We start from the raw sequence: 18,933 nt of genomic DNA on the forward strand, positions 1-18,933 counted from the left end.
AGCAGCAGCAGAAAAGCAGCAGCAAAGCAGCAGCATCCGAAAAGCAGCAGCAGCAACAAAGCAGCAGCAAAGCAGCAGCAGAGCAGCAGCAGCAGCTCGAGCCGCAGCAAAGCAGCAGCAGCAACAGCAACAGCAGCAGCAAAGCAGCAGCAAAGCACCACCAGCAGCAGCAAAGCAGCAGCAGCAGCAGCAGAAGCAGCAGCAGCAGCAAAGCAGCGGCAACAGCAGCAGCAAAGCAGCAGCAGCAATGCAGCATCAAAGCAGCAGCAGCAGCAGCAAAGCAGCAGCAGCAGCAAAGCAGCAAAGCAGCAGCAGCAGCAAAGCATGAGCAGCAGCAAAGCAGCAGCAGCAGCAGCATCAAAGCATTAGCAGCAGCAAAGCAGCAGCAGCAGCAAAGCAGCAGCCGCAGCAGAAGCAAAGCAGCAGGAGCAGAAAAGCAGCAGCAGCAGCAAAGCAGCAGCAAAGCAGCAGCACCAAAGCAGCAGCAGCAGCAGCAAAAAAGCAGCAGCAGGAGCAAAGCAGCAGCAGCAGCAAAGCAGCAGCAAAGCAGCAGCAGCAGCAGCAGAAAAGCAGCAGCAGCAGCAAAGAAGCAGCAGCAGCAGCAAAGCAGCAGCCGCAAAGCAGCAGCAGCAGAAAAGCAGCTGCAGCAGCAAAGCAGCAGCAGCAGCAAAGCTGCAGCAGCAGCAGCAGCAGTAGCAGCAAAGCAGCAGCAGCAGCAAATCAGCAGCAGCAAAGCAGCAGCAGCAAAGCAGCAGCACCAAAGCAGAAGCAGCAGCAGCAAAGAAGCAGCAGCAGGAGCAAAGCAGCACCAGCAGCAAAGCAGCAGCAAAGCAGCAGCAGCAATGTAGCAGCAGCAAAGCAGCAGCAGCAAAGCAGCAGCACCAAAGCAGCAGCAGGAGCAGCAGCAGGAGCAGCAGCAGGAAAGAAGCAGCAGCAGCAGCAATGTAGCAGCAGCAAAGCAGCAGCAGCAAAGCAGCAGCACCAAAGCAGCAGCAGGAGCAGCAGCAGGAGCAGCAGCAGGAAAGAAGCAGCAGCAGCAGCAAAGCAGCAGCAGCAGCAGCAAAGCAGCAGCAGCAGCAAATCAGCAGCAGCAGCAGCAGCAAAGCAGCAGCAGCAGCAAAGCAGCAGCAGCAGCAGCAAAGCAGCAGCAGCAGCCTCTGCAGCAGCAGCAAAGCAGCAGCAAAGCAGCAGCACCAAAGTAGCAGCAGCAGCAAAGAAGCAGCAGCAGGAGCAAAGCAGCAGCAAAGCAGCAGCAGCAGCAGCAGCAAAGCAGCAGCAAAGAACCAGCAGCAGCACCAAGAAAGCAGCAGCAAAGCAGAAGCAGCAGCAAAGCAGCGGCAGCAGCAAAGTAGCAGCTGCAAAGCAGCACCACCAGCAGCAGCAGCAGCAAAGCAGCAGCAAAGCAGCAGCAGCAGCAAAGCAGCAGCACCAAAGCAGCAGCAGGAGCAAAGCAGCAGCAGCAGCAATGCAGCACGAAAGCAGCAGCAGCGATGGAGCAGAAAAGCAGCAGCAGCAAAGCAGGAGCAGCAGCAGCAGCAGCAGCCGGAGCAGCAGCAAAGCAGGAGCAGCAGCAAAGCAGCAGCAGCAGCAAAGAAGCATCAGCAGCAAAGAAGCATCAGCAGAAGCAAAGCATCAGCAGCAAAGCAGCAGCAGCAGCAGCAGCAAAGCAGCAGCAGCAGCAAAGCATCAGCAGCAACAGCAGCAGCAAAGCAGCAGCAAGTCAGCAGCAGCAAAGCAGCAGCAGTAGCGGCAGCAAAGCAGCAGCAGCAGCAACAAAGCAGCAGCAGCAGCAGCAAAGCAGCAGCAGCAGCAAAGCAGCAGCAGCAGCAGCAGCAGCAAAGCAGCAGCAGCAAAGCAACGGCACCAAAGCAGCAGCAGCAGCAGCAGAAGGAAAGCAGCAGCAGCAACAGCAAAGAAGCAGCAGCAGCAGCACCAAAGCAGCAGCATCAGCAGCAGCAAAGCAGCAGCAGCAAAGAAGCAGCAGCAGCAGCAGCTGCAAAGCAGCAGAAGCAGCAGCAGAATCTGCAAAGCAGCAGAAGCAGCAGCAGCAGCAAAGCAGCAGCAGCAGCAAAGCATCAGCAGCAGCAGCAAAGCATCAGCAAAAAAGCAGCAGCAAAGCAGCAGCAGCAGCAGCAAAGCGGCAGCAGCAGCAAAGCATCAGCAGCAGCAGCAGCAGCAGCAAAGCAGCAGCAAATCAGCAGCAGCAAAGCAGCAGCAGCAGCAGCAAAGCAGCGGCAGCAAAGCAGCAGCAGCAGCAGCAAAGCGGCAGCAGCAGAAGCAAAGCAGCAGCAGAAGCAGCAAAGCAGCAGCAGCATTAAAGCAGCAGCAGCAAAGCAGCAGCAGCAGCAGCAGCAAAGCAGCAGCAGCAAAGCAGCAGCAGCAAAGCAGCAGCAGCAAAGCAGCAGCAGCAACAGCAGCACAGCAAAGCAGCAGCAGCAGCAGCAGCAAAGCAGCAGTAGTAGCAAAGCAGAAGCAGCAGCAAAGCAGCAGCAGCAGTAAAGCAGCAGCAAATCAGCAGCAGCAGCAAAGCAGCAGCAGCAGCAAAGCAGCAGCAGCAAAGCTGCAGCAGCAGCAGCAGCAAAGCAGCCGCAGCAGAGCAGCAGCAGCAGCAGAAAAGCAGCAGCAAAGCAGCAGCATCCGCAAAGCAGCAGCAGAAACAAAGCAGCAGCAAAGCAGCAGCAGCAGAGCAGCTCGAGCCGTAGCAAAGCAGCAGCAGCAGCAACAGCAACAGCAGCAGCAAAGCAGCAGCAGCAAAGCAGGAGCAAAGCAGCAGCAGCTGCAGCAGCAGAAAAGCAGCAGCAGCAGCAGCAAAGTAGCAGCAGCAGCAGCAATCAGCAGCAGCAGCAGCAAAGAAGCAGCAGCAGCAGCAAAGCAGAAGCAGCAGCAAAGCAGAAGCAGCAGCAAAACAGCAAAACAGCAGCAGCAGCAAAGCAGCAGCAGCAGCAGCAAAGCAGGTGCAGCAAAGCGGCAGCAGTAGCAGCAGCAGCAAAGCAGCAGCAGCAATCTAGCAAGCAAGCAAGTAAGCGGCAAGCAAGCAAGCAGCAAGCAGCAAGCATGCAAGCAAGCAGCAAGCAGCAGGCAGCAAGCAGCAAGCAAGCAAGCAGCAGCAAAGCAGCAGCAGCAGCAAAACAGCAGCAGCAGCAAAGCAGCAGCAGCAAAGCATCAGCAGGAGCAGCAAAGCGGCAACAAAGCAGCAGCAAAGCAGCAGCAGCAGCAATCAAGGAAGCAAGCAAGTAAGCGGCAAGCAAGCAGCAAGCAGAAAGCAGCAAGCAGCAAGCATGCAAGCAAGCAGCAAGCAGCAGGCAGCAAGCAGCAAGCAAGCAAGCAAGCAGCAAGCAAGCAGCAGCAAAGCAGCAGCAGCAAAACAGCAGCAGCAGCAAAGCAGCAGCTGCAGCAAAGTAGCAGCATCAGCAGCAAAGCAGCAGCAAAGCAGCAGCACCAGCAGCAAAGCAGCAGCAGCAAAGCAGCAGCAGCTGAAAAGCAGCAGCAGCTGAAAAGCAGCAGTAGCAGCAAAGCAGCAAGAGCAAAGCAGCAGCAGCAGCAGCAAAGCAGCAAGAGCAAAGCAGCAGCAGCAGCAGCAAAGCAGCAGCAGCAAAGCAGCAGCAGAACCAGCAAATCAGCAGCAGCAGCAGCAGATCAGCACCAGCAGCAAAGCAGCAGCAGCAAAGCAGCAGCAGCAGAAATGCAGCAGCAGCAGCAAAGCATCAGCAGCAGCAGCAGCAAAGCAAAGCAGCAGCAGCAGTAAAGCAGCAGCAGCAAAGCAGCAGCAGCAAATCAGCAGCAGCAAAGCAGCAGCAGCAGCAGCAAAGCAGCAGCAAAGCAGCAAAGCAGCAGCAGCAAAGCAGCGGCAGCAAAGGAGCAGCAGCAACAAAGCAGCAGCAGCAAAGCTGCAGCAGCAAAGCAGCAGCAGCAAAGCAGCAGCAAAGCAGCAGCAGCAGCAGCAAAGCATTAGCAGCAGCAAAGCAGCAGCAGCAGCAGCAAAGCAGCAGCCACAGCAGAAGCAAAGCAGCAGCAGCAGAAAAGCAGCAGCAGCAGCAGCAAAGCAGCAGCAGCAAAGCAGCAGCAGCAAAGCAGCAGCAGCAGAGCAGCAGCAAAGCAGCAGCCGCAGAAGCAAACCATCAGCACCAAAGCAGCAGCAGCTGCAAAAAAGCAGGAGCAAAGCAGCAGCAAAGCAGCAGCAGCAGCAGAAAAGCAGCAGCAGCAGCAGCAAAGCAGCAGCAGCAGAAAAGCAGCAGCAGCAGCAAAGTAGCAGCAGCAGCAGCAATCAGCAGCAGCAGCAGCAGCAAAGAAGCAGCAGCAGCAGCAAAGCAGAAGCAGCAGCAAAGCAGAAGCAGCAGCAAAACAGCAAAACAGCAGCAGCAGCAAAGCAGCAGCAGCAGCAAAGCAGGTGCAGCAAAGCGGCAGCAGTAGCAGCAGCAGCAAAGCAGCAGCAGCAATCTAGCAAGCAAGCAAGTAAGCGGCAAGCAAGCAAGCAGCAAGCAGCAAGCATGCAAGCAAGCAGCAAGCAGCAGGCAGCAAGCAGCAAGCAAGCAAGCAGCAAGCAAGCAGCAGCAAAGCAGAAGCAGCAGCAAAACAGCAGCAGCAGCAGCAGCAGATCAGCACCAGCAGCAAAGCAGCAGCAGCAGAAATGCAGCAGCAGCAGCAAAGCATCAGCAGCAGCAGCAGCAAAGCAAAGCAGCAGCAAAGCAGCAAAGCAGCAGCAGCAAAGCAGCGGCAGCAAAGGAGTAGCAGCAACAAAGCAGCAGCAGCAGCAAAGCAGCAGCAGCAGCAGCAAAGCAGCAGCAGCAGCAGCAAAGCAGCAGCAAAGCAGCAGCAAAGCAGCAGCAGCAGCAGCAAAGCAGCAGCAGCAGCAGCAAAGCAGCAGCAGCAGCAGCAGCAAAGCAGCAGCCGCAGCAGAAGCAAAGCAGCAGCAGCAGAAAAGCAGCAGCAGCAGCAAAGCAGCAGCAGCAAAGCAGCAGCAGCAAAGCAGCAGCCGCAGAAGCAAACCATCAGCACCAAAGCAGCAGCAGCTGCAAAAAAGCAGGAGCAAAGCAGCAGCAGCAACAAAGCAGCAGCAAAGCAGCAGCAGCAGCAGCAAAGCAGCAGCAGCAGAAAAGCAGCAGCAGCAGCAAAGCAGCAGCGGCAGCAAAGCAGCAGCAGCAGCAGCAAAGCATTAGCAGCAGCAGCAAAGCTGCAGCAGCAGCAGCAGCAGCAGCAGCAAAGCAGCAGCAGCAGCAGCAAAGCATTAGCAGCAGCAAAGCAGCAGCAGCAGCAAAGCAGCAGCAGCAAAGCATTAGCAGCAGCAAAGCAGCAGCAGCAGCAAAGCAGCAGCAGCAGCAGCAAAGCAGCAGCAGCAAAGCAGCAGCCGCAGCAGAAGCAAAGCAGCAGCAGCAGCAAAGCAGCAGCAGCAGCAGAAAAGCAGCAGCAGCAGCAAAGCAGCAGCGGCAGCAAAGCAGCAGCAGCAGCAAAGCATTAGCAGCAGCAGCAAAGCTGCAGCAGCAGCAGCAGCAGCAGCAAAGCAGCAGCAGCAGCAAAGCATTAGCAGCAGCAAAGCAGCAGCAGCAGCAAAGCAGCAGCAGCAAAGCATTAGCAGCAGCAAAGCAGCAGCAGCAGCAAAGCAGCAGCAGCAGCAGCAAAGCAGCAGCCGCAGCAGAAGCAAAGCAGCAGCAGCAGAAAAGCAGCAAAACAGCAGCATCAAAGCAGCAGCAGCAGCAAAGCAGCAGCAGCAAAGCAGCAGCACCAAAGCAGAAGCAGCAGCAGCAGCAGCAAAGAAGCAGCAGCAGCAGCAAAGCAGCAGCAGCAGCAGCAAAGCAGCAGCAGCAGCGCCAGCAATGCAGCAGCAGCAGCGCCAGCAATGCAGCAGCAGCAGCAAAGCAGCACCAGCAAAGTAGCAGCAGCAAAGCAGCAGCAGCAGCAGCAAAGCAACAGCAAAGCTGCAGCAGCAACAAAGCAGCAGCAAAGCAGCAGCAGCCGCAAAGCAGCCGCAGCAAAGCAGCCGCAGCAAAGCAGCAGCAGCAAAGCAGCAGCAGCAGCAGCAGCAGAAAAGCAGCAGCAACAAAGCAGCAGCAAAGCAGCAGCAGAGCAGCAGCCGCAGCTCGAGCCGCAGCAAAGCAGCAGCAACAGCAACAGCAGCAGCAAAGCAGCAGCAAAGCAGCAGCAAAGCACCACCAGCAGCAGCAAAGCAGCAGCAGCAGCAGCAAAACAGGAGCAAAGCAGCAGCAGCAAAGCAGCAGCAAAGCAGCAGCAGCAAAGCAGCAGAAAAGCAGCAGCAGCAAATCAGCAGCAGCAGCAGCAAAGCAGCAGCAGCAGCATCAAGCAGCAGCAGCAGCATCAAAGCAGAAGCAGCAGCAAAGCAGGAGCAGCAAAGCGGCAGCAAAGCAGCAGCAAATCAGCAGCAGCAGCAATCAAGCAAGCAAGCAAGTAAGCGGCAAGCAAGCAGCAAGCAGCAAGCATGCAAGCAAGCAACAAGCAGCAGGCAGCAAGCAGCAAGCAAGCAAGCAAGCAGCAAGCAAGCAGCAGCAAAGCAGCAGCAGGAAAACAGCAGCAGCAGCAAAGCAGCAGCTGCAGCAAAGTAGCAGCACCAGCAGCAAAGCAGCAGCACCAGCAGCAAAGCAGCAGCAGCAGCAGCAGCAAAGCAGCAGCAGCAGCAAAGCAGCAGCAGCAAAGCAGCAACAGCAGCAGCAAAGCTGCAGCAGAAGCAAAGCTGCATAAGCAGCACAAAGCAGCAGCAGCAGCTGAAAAACAGCAGCAGCAAAGCAGCAGCAGCAGCGGAAAAGCAGCAGAAGCAGCAAAGCAGCAAGAGCAAAGCAGCAGCAGCAGCAGCAAAGCAGCAGCAGCAGCAAAGCAGCAAGAGCAAAGCAGCAGCAGCAGCAAAGCAGCAGCAGCAGCAGCAGCAAAGCAGCAGCAGCAATGCAGCAGCAGCAGCAGCAAAGCAGCAGCAGCAGCAAAGCAGCAGCAGCAGCAAAGCAGCAGCAGCAGCAGCAGCAGCAAGAAAGCAGCAGCAAAGCAGAAGCAGCAGGAATGCAGCGGCAGCAGCAAAGTAGCAGCAGCAAAGCAGCACCACCAGCAGCAGCAGCAGCAGCAAAGCAGCAGCAAAGCAGCAGCAGCAATGCAGCAGCAGCAGCAGCAAAGCAGCAGCAGCAGCAAAGCAGCAGCAGCAGCAAAGCATTGGCAGCCGCTGCAGCAGCAGCAGCAAAGCAGCAGCAGCAAAGTAGCTGCAGCAGCAAAGAAGCAGCAGCAGGAGCAAAGCAACAGCAAAGCAGCAGCAGCAGCAGCAGCAGCAAAGCTGCAGCAAAGAAGCAGCAGCAAGAAAGCAGCAGCAAAGCAGCACCACCAGCAGCTGCAGCAGCAGCAAAGCAGCAGCAAAGCAGCAGTAGCAGCAGCAGCAAAGCAGCAGCACCAAAGCAGCAGCACCAAAGCAGCAGCAGGAGCAAAGCACCAGCAGCAGCAGCAAAGCAGCAGCAGCTGCAGCAAAGCAGGAGCAGCAGCAGCAGCAGCAGCCGGAGCAGCAGCAGCAGCAGCAGCCGGAGCAGCAGCAAAGCAGCAGCAGCAGCAGCACAGAACCATCAGCAGCAGAGAAGCATCAGCAGAACCAAAGCAGCAGCAGCAGCAGCAAAGCAGCAGCAAAGCAGCAGCAGCATAGCAGCAGCAAAGCAGCAGCAGCAGCAAAGCAGCAGCAGCAAAGCAGTAGCAGCAAAACAGCAGCAGCAGCAGCAAAGCAGGAGCAGCAGCACCACGCAGCTGCAGCAGCAAAGCAGCAGCAGCAGCAGCACCAAAGCAGCAGTAGCAAAGAAGAAGCAGCAGCAAAGCAGCAACAGCAGCAAAGCAGCAGCAGCAGCAAAGCAGCAGCAGCAGCACCAAAGCAGCAGCATCAGCAGCAAAGCAGCAGCAGCAGCAGCAGCAGCAGCAGCAAAGCAGGAACAGCAGCAGCAGCAAAGCAGCAAAGCAGCAGCGGCAGCAAACCAGCAGCAGCAGCAGCAAAGCAGTAGCAGCAGCAGCAGCAAAGCAGCAGCAGCAGCAAAGCAGCCGCAGCAAAGTAGCAGCAGCAGCAGCAGGAAAGCAGCAGCAGCAGCAAAGCAGCAGCAGCATCAAAGCAGCAGCAGCACCAAAGCAGCAGCAGCAGCAAAGCAGGAACAGCAGCAGCAGCAAAGCAGCAGCAGCAGCAAAGCAGCAGCAGCAAAGCAGCAGCAGCCGCAGCACAGCAGCAGCAGCAAAGCAGTAGCAGCAGCAGCAGCAGCAGCAGCAAAGCAGCAGCAGCAGCAAAGCAGCAGCAGCAGCAAAGCAGCCGCAGCAAAGTAGCAGCAGCAGCAGCAGCAGGAAAGCAGCAGCAGCAGCAGCAAAGCAGCAGCAGCAGCGAAGCAGCAGCAGCAAAGCAGTAGCAGCAGCAGCAGCAAAGCAGCAGCATAAAGCAGCACCAAAGCAGCAGCAGCAGCAGCAAAGAAGCAGCAGCAGGAGCAAAGCAGCAGCAGCAGCAAAGGAGCAGCAGCAATGCAGCAGTAGCAGCAGCAGCAAAGCAGTAGCAGAAGCAAAGCAGCAGCAGCAGCAGCAAAGCAACAGCAGCAAAGCAGCAGCCGCAGCAGCAGCAGAGCAGCAGCAGCAGAAAAGCAGCAGCAGCAGCAAAGCAGCAGCAAAGCAGCAGCAGCAACAAAGCAGCAGCACCAAAGCAGCAGCAGCAGCAAAGAAGCAGCAGCAGGAGCAAAGCAGCAGCAGCAGCCGCAAAGCAGCAGCAGCAAAGCAGCAGCAGCAAAGCAGCAGCAGCAGCAGCAAAGCAGCAGCAGCAAAGCAGCAACAGCAGCAGCAGCAAAACAGCAGCAGCAGCAGCAGCAGCAAAGCAGAAGCAGCAGCAAAGCAGCAGCAGCAGCAAAGCAGCAGCAGCAGCAGCAAAGCAGCAGCAGCAGCAAAGCAGCAGCAGCAGCAAAGCAGCCGCAGCTGAGTAGCAGCAGCAGCAGCAGCCAATCAGCAGCAGCAGAAAGCAGCAGCAGCAAAGCCGCAGCAGCAGCAGCAGCAAAGCAGCAGAAGCAGCAGCAAAGCAGCAGCACCACCACCAAAGCAGCAGCAGCAGCAAAGAAGCAGCAGCAGCAAAGCAGCAGCAAAGCAGCAGCAGCAAAGCAGCAGCAGCAAAGCAGGAACAGCAGCAGCAGCAAAGCAGCAGCAGCAGGATAGCAGCAAAGCAGCAGCAGCAGCAAAGCAGCAGCAGCCGCAGCAAAGCAGCAGCAGCAAAGCTGTAGCAGCAGCAGCATCAGCAAAGCAGCAGCAGCAGCAAAGCAGCCGCAGCAAAGTAGTAGCAGCAGCAGCAGGAGCAGGAAAGCAGCAGCAGCAGCAAAGCAGCAGCAAAGCAGCAGCAGCAGCAAAGCAGTAGCAGCAGGAGCAGCAAAGCAGCAGCAGCAGCAGCAGCAGCACAAGCAAAGCAGTAGCAGCAGCAGCAATGCAGCAGTAGCAGCAAAGCAGCAGCAGCAGAAGCAGCAGCAAAGCAGCAGCAGCAGCAAAGCAGCAGCAATGCAGCAGCAAAGCAGCAGAAGCAGCAGCAAAGCAGCAGCAGCAGCAAAACATTAGCAGCAGCAAAGCAGCAGCAGCAGCAGCAAAGCAGCAGCAGCAGCAAAGCATTAGCAGCAGCAAAGCAGCAGCAGCAGTAAAGCAGCAGCAGCAGCAAAGCAGCAGCAGCAGCAGCAAAGCAGCAGCAGGAAAGCAGCAGCAAAGCAGAAGCAAAGCAGCAGCAGCAGCAGAAAAGCAGCAGCAAAGCAGCAAAGCAGCAGCAGCAGCAGCAGCAAAGCAGCAGCACCAAAGCAGCAGCAGCAAAAAAGCAGCAGCAGGAGCAAAGCAGCAGCAGCAGCAAAGCAGCAGCAGCAGAAAAGCAGCAGCAAAGCAGCTGCAGCAGCAGAAAAGCAGCAGCAGCAGCAAAGCAGCAGCAGCAGAAAAGCAGCAGCAGCAGCAGCAGCAAAGCAGCAGCAGCAGTAGCAGCAAAGCAGCAGCAAAACAGCAGCAGCAAAGCAGCAGCAGCAGCAAAGCAGCAGCAGCAAAGCAGCAGCAGCAGCAAAGCAGCAGCACCAAAGCAGAAGCAGCAGCAGCAGCAAAGCAGCAGCAGCAGGCGCAGTAAAGCAGCAGCAAAACAGCAGCAGCAAAGCAGCAGCAGCAGCAGCAGAAAAGCAGCAGCAGCAGCAGCAGCAAAGCAGCAGCAGCAGTAGCAGCAAAGCAGCAGCAAAACAGCAGCAGCAGCAGCAAAGCAGGAGCAGCAGCAGCACGCAGCAGCAGCAGCAAAGCAGCAGCAGCAGCAGCACCAAAGCAGCAGTAGCAAAGAAGAAGCAGCAGCAAAGCAGCAGCAGCAGCAAAGCAGCAGCAGCAGCAAAGCAGCAGCAGCAGCAAAGCAGCAGCAGCACCACCAAAGCAGCAGCAGCAGCAAAGCAGCAGCAGCAGCAGCAGCAGCAAAGCAGGAACAGCAGCAGCAGCAAAGCAGCAGCAGCAGCAAAGCAGCAAAGCAGCAAAGCAGCAGCACCAGCAAACCAGCAGCAAAGCAGCAGCAGCAAAGCAGTAGCAGCAGCAGCAGCAAAGCAGCAGCAGCAGCAAAGCAGCCGCATCAAAGTAGCAGCAGCAGCAGGAAAGCAGCAGCAGCAGCAGCAAAGCAGCAGCAGCAAAGCAGCAGCAGCATCAAAGCAGCAGCAGCACCAAAGCAGCAGCAGCAAAGAAGCAGCAGCAGTAAAGCAGCAGCAGCAGCAGCAGCAAAGCAGGAACAGCAGCAGCAGCAAAGCAGCAGCAGCAGCAGCAAAGCAGCAAAGCAGCAGCAGCAAAGCAGCAGCAGCCGCAGCACAGCAGCAAAGCAGTAGCAGCAGCAGCAGCAGCAAAGCAGCAGCAGCAGCAAAGCAGCCGCAGCAAAGTAGCAGCAGCAGCAGCAGCAGGAAAGCAGCAGCAGCAGCAGCAAAGCAGCAGCAGCAGGAAAGCAGCAGCAGCAAAGCAGTAGCAGCAGCAGCAGCAAAGCAGCAGCATAAAGCAGCACCAAAGCAGCAGCAGCAGCAGCAAAGAAGCAGCAGAAGGAGGAAAGCAGCAGCAGCAGCAAAGCAGCAGCAGCAATGCAGCAGTAGCAGCAGCAGCAAAGCAGTAGCAGAAGCAAAGCAGCAGCAGCAGGAGCAAAGCAGCAGCAGCAAAGCAGCAGCCGCAGCAGCAGCAAAGCAGCAGCAGCAGCAAAGCAGCAGCAAAGCAGCAGCACCAAAGCAGCAGCAGCACCAAAGAAGCAGCAGCAGGAGCAAAGCAGCAGCAGCAGCCGCAAAGCAGCAGCAGCAAAGCAGCAGCAGCAGCAGCAAAGCAGCAGCAGCAGCAGCAAAGCAGAAGCAGCAGCAAAGCAGCCGCAGCTAAGTAGCAGCAGCACCAGCAGGAAAGCAGCAGCAGCAGCAGCCAATCAGCAGCAGCAGCAAAGCAGCAAAGCCGCAGCAGCAGCAGCAGCAAAGCAGCAGAAGCAGCAGCAAAGCAGCAGCAGCACCACCAAAGCAGCAGCAGCAGCAAAGAAGCAGCAGCAGCAAAGCAGCAGCGGCAGCAGCAGCAGCAAAGCAGGAACAGCAGCAGCAGCAAAGCAGCAGCAGCAGGATAGCAGCAAAGAAACAGCAGCAGCAGCAAAGCAGCAGCAGCCGCAGCAAAGCAGCAGCAGCAAAGCAGTAGTAGCAGCAGCATCAGCAAAGCAGCAGCAGCAGAAAAGCAGCCGCAGCAAAGTAGTAGCAGCAGCAGCAGCAGGAAAGCAGCAGCAGCAGCAGCAGCAAAGCAGCAGCAAAGCAGCAGCAGCAGCAGCAGCAAAGAAGCAGCAGCAGGAGCAAAGCAGCAGCAGCAAAGCAGTAGCAGCAGCAGCAATGCAGCAGTAGCAGCAAAGCAGCAGCAGCAGAAGCAGCAGCAAAGCAGCAGCAGCAAAGCAGCAGCAATGCAGCAGCAAAGCAGCAGCAGCAGCAGCAAAGCAGCCGCAGCAGCAAAGCAGCAGCAGCAGCAAAGCATTAGCAGCAGCAAAGCAGCAGCAGCAGCAGCAGCAAAGCATTAGCAGCAGCAAAGCAGCAGCAGCAGTAAAGCAGCAGCAGCAGCAAAGCAGCAGCAGCAGCAGCAAAGCAGCAGCAGCAAAGCAGCAGCCGCAGCAGAAGCAAAGCAGCAGCAGCAGAAAAGCAGCAGCAAAGCAGCAGCAGCAAAGCAGCAAAGCAGCCGCAGCAGCAGCAAAGCAGCAGCACCAAAGCAGCAGCAGCAGCAAAAAAGCAGCAGCAGGAGCAAAGCAGCAGCAGCAAAGAAGCAGCAGCAGAAAAGCAGCAGCAGCAGAAAAGCAGCAGCAGCAGCAAAGCAGCAGCAGCAGCAGCAGCAAAGCAGCAGCAGCAGTAGCAGCAAAGCAGCAGCAAAACAGCAGCAGCAAAGCAGCAGCAGGAGCAAAGCAGCAGCAGCAAAGCAGCAGCAAAGCAGCAGCAGCAGCGCCAGCAATGCAGCACCAGCAGCGCCAGCAATGCAGCAGCAGCAGCGCCAGCAATGCAGCAGCAGCAGCAGCAGCAAAGCAGCAGCAGCAGCAGCGGAGCAGCAGCAGCAAAGCAGCAGCAGCAATGCAGCAGCAGCAGCAGCAAAGCAGCAGCAGCAGCAAAGCAGCAGCAGCAGCAAAGCAGCAGCAGCAGCTGCAGCAGCAGCAGCAGCAAAGCAGCAGCAAAGCAGCAGCACCAAAGCAGCAGCACCAAAGCAGCAGCACCAAAGCAGCAGCAGGAGCAAAGCAGCAGCAGCAGCAGCAAAGCAGCAGCAAAGCAGCAGCAGCAGCAAAAAAGCAGCAGCAGGAGCAAAGCAGCAGCAGCAAAGAAGCAGCAGCAGAAAAGCAGCAGCAGCAGAAAAGCAGCAGCAGCAGCAAAGCAGCAGCAGCAGCAGCAGCAAAGCAGCAGCAGCAGTAGCAGCAAAGCAGCAGCAAAACAGCAGCAGCAAAGCAGCAGCAGGAGCAAAGCAGCAGCAGCAAAGCAGCAGCAAAGCAGCAGCAGCAGCGCCAGCAATGCAGCGCCAGCAATGCAGCAGCAGCAGCGCCAGCAATGCAGCAGCAGCAGCAGCAGCAAAGCAGCAGCAGCAGCAGCGGAGCAGCAGCAGCAAAGCAGCAGCAGCAATGCAGCAGCAGCAGCAGCAAAGCAGCAGCAGCAGCAAAGCAGTAGCAGCAGCAGCAATGCAGCAGCAGCAGCAAAGCAGCAGCAGCATAGCAGCAGCAGCAAAGCAGCAGCAGCAGCAAAGCAGCAGCAGCAGCAGCAAAGCAGCAGCAAAGCAGCAGCAAAGCAGCAGCAGCAAATGAGCAGCAAAGCAGCTGCAGCCGCAAAGCAGCAGCACCAAAGCAGCAGCAGCAGCAGCAGCAGCAAAGAAGCAGCAGCTGGAGCAAAGCAGCAGCAGCAGGAGCAAAGCAGCAGCAGCAGCAAAGCAGCAGCAGCAGCAAAGCAGCAGCAGCAGCGGCAAAGCAGCAGCAAATAAGCAGCAGCATAGCAGCAGCAGCAGCAAAGCAGCAGCAGCAAAGCAGCAGTAGCAAAGCAGCAGCCGCAGCAGCAGCAGCAAAGCAGCAGCAGCAAATCAGCAGCAGCAGAAAAGCAGCAGCAGCAGCAGCAGCAGCAAAGCAGCAGCAAAGCAGCAGCAGCAGCAGCAGCAGCGGCAGCAAAGCAGCAGCAGCAGCAGCAGCAAAGCAGCAGCAGCAAAGCAGCACCAAAGCAGCAGCAGGAGCAAAGCAGCAGCAGCAAAGCAGCAGCAGCACCAGCTATGCAGCAGTAGCAGCAAAGCAGCAGCAGCAGCAGCAAAGCAGCAGCAACAGCAGCAGCAAAGCAGCAGCAGCAGTAGCAGCAAAGAAGCAGCAGCAGGAGCAAAGCAGCAGCAGCAAAGCAGCAACAAAGCAGCAGCAGCAGCAGCAGCTGCAAAGAAGCAGCAGGAGGAAAGCAGCAGCAGCAGCAAAGCAGCAGCAGCAGTAAAGCAGCAGCAGCAGCAAAGCATCAGCAAAAAAGCAGCAGCAGCAAAGCAGCAGCAGCAGCAAAGCATCAGCAGCAGCAGCAGCAGCAAAGCAGCAGCAAATCAGCAGCAGCAGCAAAGCATCAGCAGCAGCAGCAGCAGCAGCAGCAAAGCAGCAGCAAATCAGCAGCAGCAAAGCAGCAGCAGTAGCAGCAGCAAAGCAGCAGCAGCAGCAACAAAGCAGCAGCAGCAGCAGCAAAGCAGCAGCAGCAGGAAAGCAGCAGCAGCAGCACCAAACAGCAGCAGCAGCAGCAGCAAAGCAGGAGCAGCAGCAGCAGCAAAGCAGCAGCAGCGGCAGCAAAGCAGGAGCAGCAGTAGCAGCTGCAAAGCAGCAGAAGCAGCAGCAGAAGAAGCAAAGCAGCAGCGGCAGCAAAGCAGCAGCAGCAGCAAAGCGGCAGCAGCAGAAGCAAAGCAGCAGCAGCAGCAGCAAAGCAGCAGCAGCAGGAGGAAAGCAGCAGCAGCAAAGCAGCAGCAGCAGCAACAAAGCAGCAGCAGCAGCAAAGCAGCAGCAGCAGCAGTAGCAAAGCAGCAGCAGCAAAGCAGCAGCAACAGCAGCAGCAGCAAAGCAGCAGCAAAGCAGCAGCAGCAGAGAAGCAGCAGCAGCAGCAGCAGCAGCAGCAAAGCAGCAGAAGCAGCAAAGCAGCAGTAGCAGCAAAGCAGAAGCAGCAGCAAAGCAGCAGCAAATCAGCAGCAGCAGCAAAGCAGCAGCAGCAGCAGCAAAGCTGCGGCAGCAGCAGCAGCAAAGCAGCCGCAGCAGAGCAGCAGCAGAAATGCAGCAGCAAAGCAGCAGCATCCGCAAAGCAGCAGCAAAGCACCACCAGCAGCAGCAAAGCAGCAGCAGCATCAAAGCAGCAGCAAAGCAGCAGCAAAGCAGCAGCAGCAGCAGCAAAGAAGCAGCAGCAGGAGCAAAGCAGCAGCAGCAGCAGCAAAGCAGTAGCAGCAGCAGCAATGCAGCAGTAGCAGCAAAGCAGCAGCAGCAGAAGCAGCAGCAAAGCAGCAGCAGCAGCAAAGCAGCGGCAATGCAGCAGCAAAGCAGCAGCAGCAGCAGCAGCAAAGCAGCAGCAGCAGCAGCAAAGCATTAGCAGCAGCAAAGCAGCAGCAGCAGTAAAGAAGCAGCAGCAGCAAAGCAGCAGCAGCAGCAGCAAAGCAGCAGCAGCAAAGCAGCAGCCGCAGCAGAAGCAAAGCAGCAGCAGCAGAAAAGCAGCAGCAAAGCAGCAGCAGCAGCAAAGCAGCAAAGCAGCAGCAGCAGCAAAGCAGCAGCACCAAAGCAGCAGCAGCAGCAAAAAAGCAGCAGCAGGAGCAAAGCAGCAGCAGCAAAGCAGCAGCAAAGCAGCAGCAGCAGCAGAAAAGCAGCAGCAGCAGCAGAAAAGCAGCAGCAGCAGCAAAGCAGCAGCAGCAGCAGCAAAGCAGCAGCAGCAGTAGCAGCAAAGCAGCAGCAGCAGTAGCAGCAAAGCAGCAGCAAAACAGCAGCAGCAAAGCAGCAGCAGCAGCAAAGCAGCAGCAGCAGCAAAGCAGCAGCAGCAGCAAAGCAGCAGCACCAAAGCAGAAGCAGCAGCAGCAGCAAAGAAGCAGCAGCAGGAGCAAAGCAGCAGCAGCAAAGCAGCAGCAAAGCAGCAGCAGCAGCGGCAGCAATGCAGCAGCAGCAGCGCCAGCATTGCAGCAGCAGCAGCGCCAGCAATGCAGCAGCAGCAGCAGCAAAGCAGCAGCAGCAAAGCAGCAGCAGCAGCAGCGGAGCAGCAGCAGCAAAGCAGCAGCAGCAATGCAGCAGAAGCAGCAGCAAAGCAGCAGCAGCAGCAAAGCAGCAGCAGCCGCTGCAGCAGCAGCAGCAAAGCAGCAGCAAAGCAGCAGCAAAGCAGCAGCACCAAAGTAGCAGCAGCAGCAAAGAAGCAGCAGCAGGAGCAAAGCAGCTGCAAAGCAGCAGCAGCAGGAGCAGCAGCAAAGCAGCAGCAAAGAAGCAGCAGCAGCAAGAAAGCAGCAGCAAAGCAGAAGCAGCAGCAAAGCAGCGGCAGCAGCAAAGTAGCAGCTGCAAAGCAGCACCAGCAGCAGCAGCAGCAAAGCAGCAGCACCAAAGCAGCAGCAGGAGCAAAGCAGCAGCAGCAGCAGCAAAGCAGCAGCAAAGCCGCAGCAGCGATGGAGCAGCAAAGCAGCAGCAGCAGCAGCAAAGCAGCTGCAGCAAAGCAGGAGCAGCAGCAGCAGCAGCAGCAGCCGGAGCAGCAGCAAAGCAGGAGCAGCAGCAAAGCAGCAGCAGCAGCAAAGAAGCATCAGCAGCAAAGAAGCATCAGCAGAAGCAAAGCAGCAGCAGCAAAGCAGCAGCAATGCAGCAGCAGCAGCAGCAAAGCAGCAGCAGCATAGCAGCAGCTGCTGCAGCAAAGCAGCAGCAGCAGCAAAGCAGCAGCAAAGCAGCAGCAGCAGCAAATGAGCAGCAAAGCAGCAGCACCAAAGCAGCAGCAGCAGCAGCAAAGAAGCAGCAGCAGGAGCAAAGCAGCAGCAGCAGCAGGAGCAAAGCAGCAGCAGCAGCAAAGCAGCAGCAGCAGCAGCAGCAAAGCAGCAGCAGCAGCAAAGCAGCAGCAAATAAGCAGCAGCATAGCAGCAGCAGCAGCAAAGCAGCAGCAGCAAAGCAGCAGCAGCAAAGCAGCAGTAGCAAAGCAGCAGTAGCAAAGCAGCAGCCGCAGCAGCAGCAGCAAAGCAGCAGCAGCAATTCAGCAGCAGCAGAAAAGCAGCAGCAGCAGCAGCAAAGCAGCAGCAAAGCAGCAGCAGCAGCAGCAGCGGCAGCAAAGCAGCAGCAGCAGCAGCAGCAAAGCAGCAGCAGCAGCAAAGCAGCACCAAAGCAGCAGCAGGAGCAAAGCAGCAGCAGCAAAGCAGCAGCAGCACCAGCTATGCAGCAGTAGCAGCAAAGCAGCAGCAGCAACAGCAGCAGCAAAGCAGCAGCAGCAGCAAAGCAGCAGCAGCAGTAGCAGCAAAGCAGCAGCAAAACAGCAGCAGCAGCGCCAGCAATGCAGCACCAGCAGCGCCAGCAATGCAGCAGCAGCAGCGCCAGCAATGCAGCAGCAGCAGCAGCAGCAAAGCAGCAGCAGCAGCAGCGGAGCAGCAGCAGCAAAGCAGCAGCAGCAATGCAGCAGCAGCAGCAGCAAAGCAGCAGCAGCAGCAAAGCAGCAGCAGCAGCAGCAGCTGCAGCAGCAGCAGCAGCAAAGCAGCAGCAAAGCAGCAGCACCAAAGCAGCAGCACCAAAGCAGCAGCACCAAAGCAGCAGCAGGAGCAAAGCAGCAGCAGCAGCAGCAAAGCAGCAGCAAAGCAGCAGCAGCGATGGAGCAGCAAAGCAGCAGCAGCAAAGCAGCAGCAGCAAAGCAGGAGCAGCAGCAGCAGCAGCAGCCGGAGCAGCAGCAAAGCAGGAGCAGCAGCAAAGCAGCAGCAGCAGCAAAGAAGCATCAGCAGAAGCAAAGCAGCAGCAGCAAAGCAGTACCAGCACCAGCAATGCAGCAGCAGCAGCAAAGCAGCAGCAGCATAGCAGCAGCTGCTGCAGCAAAGCAGCAGCAGCAGCAAAGCAGCAGCAGCAGCAGCAAAGCAGCAGCAAAGCAGCAGCAAAGCAGCAGCAGCAAATGAGCAGCAAAGCAGCTGCAGCCGCAAAGCAGCAGCACCAAAGCAGCAGCAGCAGCAGCAGCAAAGAAGCAGCAGCTGGAGCAAAGCAGCAGCAGCAGGAGCAAAGCAGCAGCAGCAGCAAAGCAGCAGCAGCAGCAAAGCAGCAGCAGCAGCGGCAAAGCAGCAGCAAATAAGCAGCAGCATAGCAGCAGCAGCAAAGCAGCAGCAGCAAAGCAGCAGTAGCAAAGCAGCAGCCGCAGCAGCAGCAGCAAAGCAGCAGCAGCAAATCAGCAGCAGCAGGAAAGCAGCAGCAGCAGCAGCAGCAAAGCAGCAGCAAAGCAGCAGCAGCAGCAGCAGCAGCGGCAGCAAAGCAGCAGCAGCAGCAGCAGCAAAGCAGCAGCAGCAAAGCAGCACCAAAGCAGCAGCAGGAGCAAAGCAGCAGCAGCAAAGCTGCAGCAGCACCAGCTATGCAGCAGTAGCAGCAAAGCAGCAGCAGCAGCAGCAGCAGCAAAGCAGCAGCAACAGCAGCAGCAAAGCAGCAGCAGCAGTAGCAGCAAAGAAGCAGCAGCAGGAGCAAAGCAGCAGCAGCAAAGCAGCAACAAAGCAGCAGCAGCAGCAGCAGCTGCAAAGAAGCAGCAGGAGGAAAGCAGCAGCAGCAGCAAAGCAGCAGCAGCAGTAAAGCAGCAGCAGCAGCAAAGCATCAGCAAAAAAGCAGCAGCAGCAAAGCAGCAGCAGCAGCAAAGCATCAGCAGCAGCAGCAGCAGCAGAGCAGCAGCAAATCAGCAGCAGCAGCAAAGCATCAGCAGCAGCAGCAGCAGCAGCAGCAAAGCAGCAGCAAATCAGCAGCAGCAAAGCAGCAGCAGTAGCAGCAGCAAAGCAGCAGCAGCAGCAACAAAGCAGCAGCAGCAGCAGCAAAGCAGCAGCAGCAGGAAAGCAGCAGCAGCAGCACCAAACAGCAGCAGCAGCAGCAAAGCAGGAGCAGCAGCAGCAGCAAAGCAGCAGCAGCAGCAGCAAAGCAGCAGCAGCGGCAGCAAAGCAGGAGCAGCAGTAGCAGCTGCAAAGCAGCAGAAGCAGCAGCAGAAGAAGCAAAGCAGCAGCGGCAGCAAAGCAGCAGCAGCAGCAAAGCGGCAGCAGCAGAAGCAAAGCAGCAGCAGCAGCAAAGCAGCAGCAGCAGGAGGAAAGCAGCAGCAGCAAAGCAGCAGCAGCAGCAACAAAGCAGCAGCAGCAGCAAAGCAGCAGCAGCAGCAGTAGCAAAGCAGCAGCAGCAAAGCAGCAGCAACAGCAGCAGCAGCAAAGCAGCAGCAAAGCAGCAGCAGCAGAGAAGCAGCAGCAGCAGCAGCAGCAGCAAAGCAGCAGAAGCAGCAAAGCAGCAGTAGCAGCAAAGCAGAAGCAGCAGCAAAGCAGCAGCAAATCAGCAGC

The sequence above is a fragment of the Amblyomma americanum genome, chromosome 1 (assembly GCF_052857255.1).
Source record: "Amblyomma americanum isolate KBUSLIRL-KWMA chromosome 1, ASM5285725v1, whole genome shotgun sequence".
In the NCBI taxonomy this organism is placed as follows: Eukaryota; Metazoa; Arthropoda; class Arachnida; order Ixodida; family Ixodidae; genus Amblyomma; species Amblyomma americanum.